The 14,267-nt window shown below is 41.6% G+C and overlaps 1 protein-coding gene across 1 annotated transcript in view; it reads left to right on the forward strand.

The window, feature by feature from the left end:
• Positions 1-14,267, forward strand: part of LOC122539433 (thrombospondin type-1 domain-containing protein 4) — a 155,481-nt gene that overhangs the window by 23,251 nt on the left and 117,963 nt on the right. The gene's annotated exons all lie outside the window — the stretch shown is intronic.

A 14,267-nucleotide genomic window follows, 5' to 3' on the forward strand; every position in this document is an offset into this window, starting at 1 on the left:
GTAACCATATTTGAATTACCCTCCAGCTAACTCTATTATCTGATACTCCTCAATTTATTCCCCTTGTTCCTAACTTACAAACCAGTGAAAACAATGATTTTACTCTCTCAAAATTTCCTGTCCATTTCTCTGATTAGTAGTAAAGCCTTTTTAACAGCATCTCAATATCATTCTGATGAACATTTACTCTGGATTAATACCTTTCCTGTAATGCAGTGCCCACAATTCTACTGTGGCCTCATCTATTTGTCTTGTATAAATACAACAAATTTGTTGCTTTATATTTTCTTCAAGTAAATCATGGGCTGTGGGCATCACTGGCTAGGCCAGTATTTAGTGCCTACAGCTAATTGCTTAGACTCCCATTCATCCCTACCCCTAATAATGGAAAAGACAAATGTGCAGATTGCAAAACGAGCTGCCAGTTTTATTTATATTCTTAAATAGGATGTGAATGTTGTTGCATATCCCTAGTATCGCATGTTTTATGCAATTGCCAAAAAAAAAACTATAATGGAGTTCTGCTACCACTTTTCTTGCTGTCACCTTGCATTCCCTGAATGCCAGAAAGTAACTTCCTACCTGCTGTTTCATTGGTTCTCTTTCCCTGGGGTGCATGGAAAATGTCTTCCAGAAAATTGTTTTCTCATGCTTATTAATAGATTCATTGAATCGTTGAGCACAGAAGGAGGCCAGTAGAACATGTGCTAACTCTTTGAAAGAGTCAGTCATGCTTCCTCTCCCATACCTCCAGTTTCCGAATATTCAAGCCGAACAATTCTCTCCCTCAGCTTGACACTTCATACATCTGTGAGATCCTTTGTAGGTCCAGGCAAGTCTCTGCCGAACACATGATTAGCCTTGATTCTAACCATGCTGTATCTAATAAGGAGGAACGAAAGAACTTGTGTTTATGTAGCACCTTTCATGTTCTTGGGTTGTCCCAATTCAATATATTTGCAATGTATTCCCTGTTGGAGTGATAGGATATACAGCAGACAAGTTGCAGTCAGCAAAGTTCTTAGAAACAATAATGTGATAAGCCACCAATGAAAATGTTTTCACTGGTGTTGATTAGGGGGATATCTGAACTAACAACTGAAAGATCTCCTATTTTCAGAATGGTCCCATGTGAACTTGTGGGAACTTAGTGGGCTTGCAGTTTAACAGCTCAGTTGAAAGATGGCACCTCTGACAGTGCAGCACTTGCTTTGTATCACACTGATGTGTGCAGGTCTTTGGAGTGGAGCTTGAATGAAATTTCCGTACTAACCTGGGGTTAATAAATTGGAGCTACGTTTTAATCAGCAGGCTGCTTTAACTTATCTGAAGGATTCTACATGGTTGTAAAGGTTTTTTTAAAATTTAATGTTAAAATGGAATGATCAGCACTCTACTCTATATGAAATGTATTTTATTATAATCAAAAATGTTCAGGATTAAAGTACAATTTTCTCCAGTACGATGTTGCTAGCACTAGATATTGTTTCCCCCAGTAATGTTGGTGCCTAGCACTACATATTAAGTCAGAAAAATCCTTTAGTGTAATGGTGTGATCAATACAAGCGTAGGTTCAGTTTGCAATGTGTTAAATCAGAGATCCAGCATATTTTTATGACTTGGCAGTAAAAAGCCTGTAGTCACTGAACAATGGGCGTTCGGGAAATATTACTGTGCTCTCCAGGGGAGACATGAAATAGCCATTAAATATGTTAGTCTGGAGTTTCTGCTGGATTATAGTGTTTTGTTCAGGGGAATTTGTCTAAACTTGGACAAAGCAGAACAAAAATCAGTGGAAGTCAATTGCAAATTACACCCAGCACAAATTAAGTTTCCGTTATTTTTTGCACTTGTTTCAAAAACGTTAGTTGAGAAGCTGGCCCCACCCAGTATTGAAAAGTAGGGGCCTCTTGGGCGTAATCTTCTTTTTAACTCATTCACAGGATGTGGGCAACTCTGTCTGGGCTAACATTTATTGCCCACTGTGGGGTTAAGAGCCAACCATTTTGCTGTGGGTCTGGAGTCACATGTAGACCAGAGCAGGTCAAGATGGCAGATTGCCTTTCCTAAGGGCCCTTAGTGAACAGATGCATTTCCATAACATTTGTCTTGGTCACCATTTGACCTCTTCATTCTGGATTATATTGAATTAAACGTTTAGCATCTGCCATGGTGTGATTGCTAGTCCAATGACATTCCCAGTACCCCATTACCTCTCCCCCAATTGGTAATACAGCCAAAAAGGAACCTCATAGCTGTTGCTTTGCCATATACAATGGAGAGTGGTGAGGTGGTGGAATGAGTTCTCAGTCCAGGTGGGAATTTTGATCGGTCTTTCTAAAGGGAATAGTCAACGTTTAGCCTTCCTCTCTCTGGAGCCACCAGTAAGTCAGAAGAGTCGTGGAAAGTAACACAGTGCATACCAGCATCTCCTTTTGCCAGCCTGCCTCATTTTCTTTACAATTAACACCATTGGAAACATTGTACAACCATGTGTCATTATGCTATCTATCACCTCCTTTGTAGTAGCTCCCACTTTGGTTTGAGGACTGTTAGGAAATGGATAAATTTTAGTCAAAGCCTATGGATGTGATTTTCTAAAACATTATCTAAGCTTGGGGTGGCAGTGAACATGTTAGATGCTGACTAACATGCTGCACCCATCACTATGATAAGTCACCGATCTCTCAGTAACCAGCTAATTTAGAGCTAACAGACAAGAAAGAGCGAGTGTTGCCCTAGCATAGATCTCACTATTGGCAACCTGGTCACCAAAAGCTGAAGACCTTTGGGTCTTAAAGTCTGAAGGTTGAGGCCAACCCATCAGTAAGATTGAAATAAGGTTTTCCTTCCTTCCTCTCATTGAAGGTTGGACAAGGGGGTTTCAGTGGGCGATTGGAGACAATGGGCAAGAAGTTGTCTTTCAGAGGCATTGTCTTGCTTGCTATCTGTGACTCTGATCGCCTCCATACTGGGGAAATTAGAAGTCCCTCCAAAACCCGGAAGGCAGTAATCTGTGATTTTCTAATCAGGCTCATAGACTGGCAACCACATGGTTGGAGAGATGGTGAACTGAGGCCCTTCGGTGGCCATGAATTAACTCCTGAAGGGTCTTAGTTGCTGAAGAGTAGACAAAGTCATCCATGCATCTTCTTGCTTTGCGCTTGATTGCCGAGCTGTTGAGAAGGGGTTGTGTTTCTCCACATTGGCAACTCGCCCAATTAGTATCCCTTCTCACCACCTTCAAAACATTCCATAGTGTGTAAAATAAATTTGGTTATTAGTCTTGTCTTCCAAGAAGGTTTTTCAATCATCCCCATCCAGTAAAATCATACAGCAAGTATTATACTCAGTTCACAAAATGAAGTCAGCTGCTGCTACGATTCCTTTCATAATGGCAAAATACTGCTGGAAGTCTGAAACACAGAGAATTGCTGGAGAAACTCAACAAGTCTCGCATCATCTATGGAGAGAGAAACAGTGTGAATGTCTTGAGCTTCAGAATATGATTCCTTTGTCAGGCTGTCATCTAACTGTAGGAGCAGCATTAAATTCAAAGGAAAGTCTGCTAAAGGCTCCAAATTGATAAAATTGATTAGAACAAGTAATATGAATCAATCAGCGTACAATGAGTCCAGAGAGCTTTATTTTATCTCTTTTACCAATCAGGGTTAAACACTTAGAATCAGAGAATCCCTACAGTGTGGAAGCAGGGCATTCAGCCCATCGGGTCCACACTGACCCTCCACAGAGCATCTCGCCCAGACCCTATCCCTGTAACTCTGCATTTCCAATGACTAATCCACCTAACCTACACATCACTGGACACTGTGGGCAATTTAGCTCGGCCAATTCACCTAACCTGCACATATTTGGGCTGTGGGAGGAAACCGGAGCACTCGGAGGAAACCCACACAGACACCGGGAGAATGTGCAAACTCAATACAGATATGGCCAGTGATTTTCCGACTGTGGACAGGACTATAGAAACATCAGAGAACAGAGCCCAGTGTGGAAGCAAGGTCAAGTTGTATCATGTCATTCTACAGACAGAAAATACACCAGAGATTCCACCAGCCCATTCCTATTAAGTCCATTCCACTGCAGCCTCCCTATGGTTACCTTTACAGGGAACAATTAACTCCAGGTCGGCATGTTGGTGAATGCATGAAACAATTTTAATCTAAAACACTGATTTACTCAGTATCTGGTTCTGGTTTAGTTCAGTCACTTGTTATTAATTTCAGTTAAAAGACCTGTTGTATTAAAAGTTTTAACTGCAGGTTTAATATTGGGATCGTAAAATCATGGCGTGGTTCAGCATGGAATTTGGTCCACTGAGTCTGCATCAGCTTTTGCAAAGAGCAATCCAGTTTATCCCACTCCGCAGCTCATTCCCCATACCCCTCCTTTAAGTAATTATCCAGTTCCTTTCTGAGGGCTCCCGTTGAAGCTGTATCCCCCAGCTCCATTAAGGAATGCGTCCCAGAAGGAAAGTCAGCCCATGACCGGAAAAGGCCCAGAAAGATTGGAACAAGCTCTGTGGCTGTAGTGTGTGGTGGGGGGGAAGGGGAGTGCTAACTAAGTTGGGAGTGGGATTCCCACCCTGAAGCAGAGACAGAAATCACAGGCTCCAGTGTTGCACCAGTGTCACGCCCTCTGTCCAAGCATAGCAGGTCCCTTAGAATCCTAGGTTCGGTTATTGCTGAGGTACCTCCTTGTCCTGGGCCTTGATTCCACCCTCAGTGGCAGGAAGTCCCTATCTCAGCAACTGTTGGCCAATCTAATGAGCTGACAGCTCCTGCAGTCCCCACAGCTCAGTAAGGAGCTAAGCTGCGACCACAGGAAGGAATACCAAGCAGAACATGGCTTCCTGAGAAAGATAAGCCCGAAGCTAATCAAGCAGGGAAGAATGCTGGAGCCAAAGAGATGGGTTGGGAATGAGAAGGGTGCAGGATTTGGAAGGCAGGTGCTGGGGGAAGAAGCATGTGGTGACATATTGGAGGAGAGAGGGGTGGAATCCAAATGAAGGCAAGGCCCCAATATGGAGACACCTCCCCACGCTACCCCCATTTCACAGCTAGCCCATAAAAAAGTGGCCAGAGCCATCACATTATGGTGTGGGCAGCATTTTATCCATTTGAATTGGTTTGCTAACAAGCCTAATTGATTGTAAATGACTTACTTGTGTATTGCACGGAAGCATAAACTCCAGCCGCTTGATTGGAAACATTTCTTTTGCTCAGATTATGTCTGATTGCTGTGCAAATTAAATTTCTTCCTTCAAGTCATCAGTTTTCTCACCATGGGATTTCAAATCACTTCTTGGTCCCCTTTGCTCCTCAGTATTGGGCCATTGTAAAGTCTCATCCTCTGTCTCGAGGTAGTGTTTAATATTTTTACCTCCTGTTTAAAAGTCTCATGTTTTAAAAAAATATAGTTCTTTCCTCAACCATAGAATCAAAGTCTTCAGCACAAAAGAGACCAGTTGGGACTAAGCTCTATTGCCTGATCATTAACACATAATAGTCACATATCCATGACAAAGAATGTCCTAAATTCATCCTTGGGCCTTATTGAAGTAAATTCAGCCCACTGCAGGTACCAGTTCTTTGTACTATCACAACATGCCATTAAGTCTTTGAAATCTTGACTAGAATACTAAACCAGTCAACTAATGGGGGTAGGGCAAAATGGGAAGTGAATGGAGAAGGAGACAGCAATAGAGTGTAATATTAACATATTACACATGGGTGGCATGGTGGCTCAGTCATTAGCTCTGCTGCCTCACGGTTCTAGGTTCAATTCTAGCCTCACAACTGTCTGTGTGGAGATTGTACATTTTCCCGGTGTCCATGTGGGTTTCCTCCCACAGGCCAGGTGAATTGGCCATATTGAATTGCCCATAGTGTTAAGTGCATTAGTCAGCGTGGGATTGCTTGCTCATTGGAGGATCAGCGTGGACTTGTTGGGCCAAAGGGCCTGCTTCCACACTGTAGGGAATCTAATCTAATTATCGAGGCTGGGAGGTTCTTCAAAATGAGTTGAAAGAACTTTTTGCTGGATTCTTCAGTGGATTGTAATGACCCCTCGAGGAATGTTGGTTTTGAGCCACAGCAGAACTTGAAAACTCATCAAATTTTGTATCAAGTGTCTGATTAGTTTTAACAAAAAAAACGAATGAAAGATGAACACTTCAATAGCGGAGTTAGGGGTTGCACTCACTTCAAGCAGGCAAATCAGGCATAGGTTCTCAATCTGATAAATTTGTCATGATTGCAATTGCTCTACCTCTGTAAAAAAAAACAAACAAAAGGTCCCATTTTGACTGTGCTAATTTTTTTGCCAACACAATCCAACACTCATCCAACTCTCTCAATATATCCCTATATATTCCCCACTTTAAAATATTTACCAAGATTTGCTTCAAAGGACACAGTGGTCACTATTTTAATCAAGCTTATGGTAAAGCGAAGTTCCAAATTTCTCCTCATAACTAAGGTTAACCATTCATAGTATCATCCAAAGACAGCAGGAATATTGGAACAAGGTTATTGTCTGTGAATCACAAGTTAATATCCAAGTTTACTGGGTAATAGAGAAGACAAATGGAATGTTGGCCTTTATTTGAAAGGAAATAGAATATAAAAGTAAACAGGTTTTACTAAAACTATATGGCGCTCATATCTGGAATATTGTAAACAGTTTTGGACCCTTTCACCTCAGGAAAGATTATAATGGTATTGGAAGCAGTTCAGAACAGGTTCACTCAGCTGATCCGAGGTATGGGGCAACTGTTTTATGAGAAGAGGTTGAGTTGTTTGGGCTTGTATTCATTGGAATATAAAAGAAAGAAAGGTAACCTTATTGAAACATATAATATTCTTGGGTGACTTGACAAGGTAGAATCAGCGAGACTGTTTCTCCTTTTTGAGAGAGTCTAGGAACAGAGGGCATAATCTCACAATAAGAAGTCACACATTGAAAAGAGAGATGAGGAGGAATTTCTTGAAGATAGTGAATCTGTGAAATTCTTTACCTCAGAGGGCTGTTGAGGCCAGGTCATTAAGTATTTTCAAGGCTAAGATAAACAGATTTTTAACCACAGTAAGAGAATCGAGGGTATGGGCAAAAAGCAAGAAAGTGGAATTGAGGATTATTAGATCAGCTATGATTTCATTGAATGGCAGAGCAGACTTAATGGGGTAAATGGCCTGTTCTGCTCTTATGCCTTAGGAGGTAAATAAATGGAACTATCAACTTTCCTCGAGTTTTCAGGAAATGAGGGTAACCTTGGAAATCTGATTTCGTGGGCAAGGGTTTTGAGGGACTGTCTACCAGAAATGGGTTAGTAACAATCTGAAGATTGTGGGAATGCCTTAGTGCTGCAGTCCCCCTGATCAGCTTGGGCCACACGCTATTTTGGGATTGTATGATGCACACCTCATCCTAAGTATCTCTGCTGCAATTGGTCAATTTTCCAATATTTTTCTAAGTGTAGGAGTGGGTGTGTTAGATGGTGACAATCACATTATCCCCATTTCTAAGATAACTTACCCGATTACTCACCAATCAATCTGATAAGAGGTGATAGGTGAAGCGAGGGCAAATATCTCACACAATCACAGCTATCAATACTGGTGTCCCACATCTCCAGAAGCTTTCAACCAATCAGAGGCCCACCCCTTGGAGAATTGAGTGCTGAGAATCTAAGTCATTTTTATCGTTTTGTCAGGGGGCAGTGGACCAGAAACAAGGGACATTTGGGGCAATCGGAGGCTCACCCACATGATTCAGTGGGCAGGTTGCCATGGTTGAGAGTGTGTTGCTGGAAAAGCACAGCAGGTCAGGCAGCATCCGAGGAGCAGGACAATCAACATTTTGGGCCAGAGCCCTTCATCAGATTTTCCTGATGAAGGGCTCCAGCCCGAAACGTCGATTCTCCTGCTCCTTGGATGCTGCCTGACCTGCTGTGCTTTTCCAGCAACACACTCTCAACTCTGATCTCCAGTGTCTGCGGACCTCACTGTCTCCAGGCTGCCATGGTTTCCCAGTCAGGAGACGAGCCAACTTTCTCAGCTGCCAGTGAGTCCAATGGCCAGGGAAAGGGCCTTAAGTGCTGGTCAGTCAAGAAAAGTTCCAATGGTCCTTAATAAAAACCGAAAGGACTGCTGGATGCTGGAAATGAGAAACAAAAACAGAAATTGCTGGAAAAGCACAGCAGGTCTGGGAGCATCTGTGGAGAGAAATCAGTGTTAACGTTTCAGCTGCAGTGACCCTTCCTCAGAACTCCAACAGATCTTCTCAGATGTCAAGAGTAGATTAGTCTCTCTCCTTTCCCATCATGCCTCTCACCAAGAGTAGGATTCTGTCTTATGACTTCAGTTGATGGTCTTAAGTTGTGTACTACATATGAGCAGTGATAGAAACATTTCTGATACATGTTCAACATCACTTTTTCTCCCTTCTCACAACTTTCCCTGCTTTAGTTTGTTCTGTTTAAAGAAGGAGGTGGACTATCTGGGCCAATATAGATAAAGAGAGGGTGACTCTGCTAAATCAGTGGCAGTCAATGAGGCCTATCATTTTTGTTATGGTACTGATCAATTTTTAATAAATGCCACTCGGACAACAACTTGTGTTCAGGTCTCACCCGCATTAAAGTTAATGGAACAGATAAACAATTCAAAGTTCCCCTTGATTGTCACAAACTCGATGTTTCCTCTTCACATCAGAGTGTTCTGTGGTATGTGTGAATAGATGCAGTCCCTCAGAGTAGCCCTGTTAATAAGAATAGTTACTGATGAATGCAAGAAGTGAACAAATTAACCAGGCCTAAAAAACAAACATATTTAAACTTAGATCTGCCTAAATGTAATACTATCTCATTCCATTTATATAAATGATATTGATCTTTAAATCTCCACAATTCTCATTGGCATTCCAACTTTTAAAACAATTTCATGGATGAAAAAGAACTGCAAGGCCCAAATGTGTACATTAACATTGAAATGAGCCTTAGATGGATGGTATCTATGGAGACCAGTGTGTTTAGTGCAGTACCATGGTACCTTATGTGGCCTCACTGAGTGAGTGCACCAGTGTTGAAGGCTGTAATAAGGCAAGGTACATGCCCTCACTCTGCCTATCATCCCTTAATAGGCTGATTGGTGAGCAATTAGGTAAATAATCTTGGCAATGAGAGTCGTGTGATTGTCACTAAGTGGCTAAAAGGAGACCAAAATGAAATAAATGAATTTTATTTTAAGAATTTGAAGGCTGCTAACACTGGTTCTGTTCTATTTGGGGTGTGGAAAGATCCAGAGGATTCATCAATGGTAAATGCACTTTACCTTAATGCAAATTTGAGACTGACATTACTTACATTATTTCCCCCCAGGATTTTACTATCCGATAGATAAATTGCTCGATATATCATGTTAGTTTATTCACCATGTGTTCGAGTGCACTTAATTGCTAGGGTAATTTCAGAAATAACATTTCAGTGATAATAATCTTGTAATTAGCAGAGAACTAAAGTGTGGTTATGTATGTATTTAGTTGTCTTTGTAGCCAGTTCTTTTTTCAATTATCTGTGCACTGCCTCATTGTCTAAGTGTTTCACAATGTTCCCATTGTCTATCAAGCTTCCAGCTTTTGAGGATCGATATATAGGACTATTTCCAGCATATTAATTGTAATTATTACAGCTGGAGCTTATTTTGATGTTAAAAAAAGCTGTGAACGTGTTTTTTGAATTGTTTCTAAATGATTCCATTATTCACAAACGCTTTTATTATTTATTAAGATGTGGTTTTCTACTTGTGTCTGCAATTTTTCCAAAAATGGAAATGTTTGACATGTTGCAGATGTGTGATATTCACAGCTTGATGTTTTATTGAAATACTTGGTACTGCAAAAGTTATTCTTGCTGAGCCCTGGTTTTAATATTTGGATCCTCTTTCTTTTCGCTTGGCTACTGTGTGAATGAGCTGTCCGAGGCTATTGTTGGACTGTTGCTTACTCCTTTGTTCTTGAGCTTGACTTGGACTTTAACATCAGTGAAGTATCAGGCATTCCAAATGCCCTGGAATTCATCAAACACACAGATGTGGCTCCCACACTGGAATGACTCTGCAGCCCCATTGTGGAAGCATTACAATTAATAAGCAGGTAGATTGTGATTAGGAACAATTTGTCAGTCTCAGATTTGCATTAAGGTAAAGTGCATTTACCATTGATGAATCTTCTTGATTTTTAAAATTATTTTTGTGGTCACCTATTTCAAGTTGATTTAATTTCTTGTTTCTGCTCTGGATTGGACAGATTTGTAGCATGACTGTCATGATTGAACCGGATGGATTTGGGAAATGGAGTGTGACTTGACTTGGCATGAATTTCACACTGTGGGGGAAGTTGAAGGATGCAGCTATTACATGTTCACTCCTTCTTGGGGTATATCTACAGGAGCCTTCAGACATCCCTAATTCTCCCCAGGACTTTACCTTAAGGGTCTGGTGGAACCCAAGCCCACTGAGCACATAGAAGTTATATCATGAGTCAAGTAATGTCTTCAGGATCGCTGTTCAAAAAAAGATAAATGGTCCAGGAGGGGGATCTGTGGCCTTACAAGGATTTCCATTGACCTATTTTTATGATCCTTTTTCGAGTAATTTACTGCCTGTGTCTCACTTTGCAGTAATTTTCATCGGTTTTCTTTCCAGCAATTTGAATTTTTGTTCTTTTTTTTAGTTTTCACTTCGTCTCTCTCATCGTAACCTTTCCTTTCTTAATTTCGAACAGCTGTTTTCAGGACTTTGACAGAATGGCCATTCAGATCCTCAGAAAATTCTGACAACAGCTAGTGAAGTTTAACAACTTTTGTGGTGTTGATGAGTTACTATTCACAGCCTGCTCTGTGAATGAAGGCAATCGTGACTATAAATAAAATTTAACTATGATATAACCCCTTATATAGTGCCAGTGAGGGATCATTGCTGCCCTATTATACCACACAACTAGCTGGTGTTGAGTAATAGCTTTTCAGTTGATAATCCACAATGCAAGAAGTACATAACCCAAACTAACGTGACTTAGTCTTCACTTTTGATTTGCTTATGGGCTATCCTGGCATCAGCAGAAACTCTGTTCTCAGATGAAAATGTGCAGAAAGCTTCAGGCCGTCATATTTGGCTTCAGGTAGTTAAGATATAGTGCTGCCACTAACCCTCCTTTCAAATTATTTTAAGTCAACCTGTTCATACGTCTGGCACAGGTGGGATTTGAACCTGTGACTCCAGACCAGTGGTAAGAACACTATCACTGCACCATGATAGCCATAAATCCTGTTTTCTGTGCTGAGCTGAAGGGCCTGTCTAATTATCAGCGGTGGAGGATGGACCATTGATGGACCTTCACAAGGAGAGGAATTTGTCTTACAAAACAAAAATCGGTTTGCTGCATGATAGCAATAAGTACAGGTTTCTTTATTTATATTACTTAAGACCATCAGGAGCCAGAGATGACATGTTTGTCTCCAACCACACTTTAAACTACATTGCCTGATTCTCCACCCAAAGACTGGGTGGCATCCTCTGTTTGTGTGAAGCTTACCACAACTTTAACAGTAGCTCCTTTGGAAACATGACAACATGCAACGTACCACACAATATTGGGGATTCAGTAGACTGGTGAGTGCCTTAAAGACTGCTTGCCGGCAAATCTGAAAGTTTATTTAATACATTTATGGCAAAGAGTTTCACAATCAACGGAGATACTGCCTATTGACAGAACATAGTGTAGCTGAGTAAGCCCCAGTCTCTCTAGTGAGAAATTACTGAGGGTGAGAAACTTCAAAGGCCAGATTTTCATCAATGGGAGATTTTATTTCTCTATAAACTATTCGTATGAGTGAATTAAGAAACATCTTTTCTTCATCTCTACATTACTCCTGAGCTCTGAGCCTGATGAATATTAGGCTATGGAGATGGCACCATGGAAAATATAAGGATGCATGAGATGTGAGTGGATGGCATGTAAGTTGCCAAGGAGATAGCATGTGGAGTATGAGGGGCCATGGTGTATGTTGAAAATTGAGGGTTACAGGGCCTAAGAGTTCCCAGAACAGCAAGTTTTGAGAAGATTTGTAGCTCACGTTGAGGTTCTAGATGTAGTTTTGTGTGCTGAGCTAGAAGGTTCATTTTCAGACATTTTGTCACCATACAAGGTAACATCTTCAGTGAGCCTCCAGATGAAGCATTGCTGTTGATTCCTGCTTTTTATTTATATGTTTGGGTTTCCTTGGGTTGGAAACCCAAACATATAAATAAAAAGCAGGAAACAACAGCAGTGCTTCGTCCGGAGGCTCACTGAAGATGTTGGCTGAAAATGTGTTGCTGGAACAGCGCAGCAGGTCAGGCAGCATCCAGGGAACAGGAGAATCGACGTTTCGGGCATAAGCCCCTCTTCAGGAATGCAGGAGAATCGACGTTTCGGGCATAAGCCCTTCTTCAGGAATGACAGGAGAATCAACGTTTCGGGCATAAGCCCTTCTTCAGGAATGCTGCCTGACCTGCTGCGCTGTTCCAGCAACACATCTCCAGCTCTGATCTCCAGCATCTGCAGACCTCACTTTCTCCTCACTGAAGATGTTACCTAGTATGGTGATGAAACATCTGAAAATGAACCTTCCAGCTCAGCGAGCAAACCTACATCCAGTTCCTAGAACACCTGGCACTAGGCCCTAGGGAACCAACCTTCTAACCAGTCCTCCCTCACGACCATCCGTTTCTGAAGTTAGCCAACTCTTCCCTTCCTCACCTCAGCAGAGCGAAAACTGGAGTGAGTGGGTCAAGGCGGGTCTGTTGAGCGGGAACTTCCCTAACTCCAGCTCTTCATCTCGACAGCAAAAGTCTCAGTTTATATTTTGGCGCTTAAAAATGTTAAATCAATTTGCATATCATTTCGCCTGGCTCTTTATCCTTCATGTATCTCGGCTCGACCGTGGGATTGATACTCCTTAAAGCCTAGCTCAACTTGTCCCAATATCTCCTTATGCAACTTGGGTTTTATTATACAGTCATCACTCCTGCAAAGCCTTCTACTGTTCTACTGTACTCAAGGTTCTGTAAGCGCAAGGTTTCCTGCCTTATATTTCCACACTGTGGCAGTAAAGCCCTCAGACATTGGGTTTTTTTCAAGTTGTGTAACATCTTTCCTATTCCCTATCGAGCTTCTTGATGATCATATTAGTCTTGACTTGGTCTATAACCTATTGGGTTGCTTAGCCCAAAACTGTTATCATTTCTCCCTGCCATGCTCCCTATATCATGTTGAGTAAAATGGATTTCCCTAAATTTGTCTTTGACGTTTTCCTACTCAAAAGCACCCACGGCAAAAACACTTGCAACACCAATTCAGCATCAATAACATATATTACTTTCATCCAACATTGGGATGTTTCCACGATTTTGAAAAATGCCATAGAAGAATTTAGGAAAACCTATTTTATTCAAAGTTGTCTAATTTATAACCCCACCAGGTTACAGTCCAATAGGTTTGTTTGGAAGCACTAGCTTTCAAAGCACTGCTTCTTCATTAGGTGGTTCATCACCTAAATCAGGAGTGGCTGGAGTTGGGGAAGTTCCTGGCTCAGTAGACCCGCCTTGACCCACTCACTCTAGTTTTTCCCTCTGCTGAGGAAAGGTAACGTGACAACTCTATCTTCAGAAACAGATGGCCGTAGGGGAGAGCTGGTTTGGAAGCCTGGCTTGGTTCTCTAGGGCCCAGTGCCAGTTGTTCTAGGAGCTCTTAGGCCCCATAGCCTTCAACTTTCAACATGGCCTCTCATAGTCCCCATGTCATCACAACCACCTGATGAAGGAGCAGCATTCTGAAAGCTAGAGCTTCCAAATAAACCTGTTGGAGTACAATCTGGTGTTGTGTGATGTTTAACTTAGTCCACCCCAGTCCAACTACGGCATGTCCAAATATATTTTATTCAATATGATACAGGGGCCAGGGCAGGGAGGAATAAAGGTGTGCATTTCATCTATTTGACAATTTAAGGATAATATTTCACAAGCAGAAGACAGGATTCAATGAAGCAAACGTTCATCTAGAACATGAACACTGCTATCCAGCCTGGGCAACTCCTCATCTCTCCTGCTAATAAGCAATCTCCCTTATGAATCTCTTCCTTACTGTCCCATGCTTTCTTATCTCTCTGTACTTTACTAATATGTTAGCTGTGGCTCAGTGAGTAGTAC

Source organism: Chiloscyllium plagiosum, unplaced genomic scaffold (genome assembly GCF_037043375.1).
Source record: "Chiloscyllium plagiosum isolate Xiang-an unplaced genomic scaffold, Cpla_swu_hap1 HiC_scaffold_36, whole genome shotgun sequence".
Taxonomy (NCBI): domain Eukaryota; kingdom Metazoa; phylum Chordata; class Chondrichthyes; order Orectolobiformes; family Hemiscylliidae; genus Chiloscyllium; species Chiloscyllium plagiosum.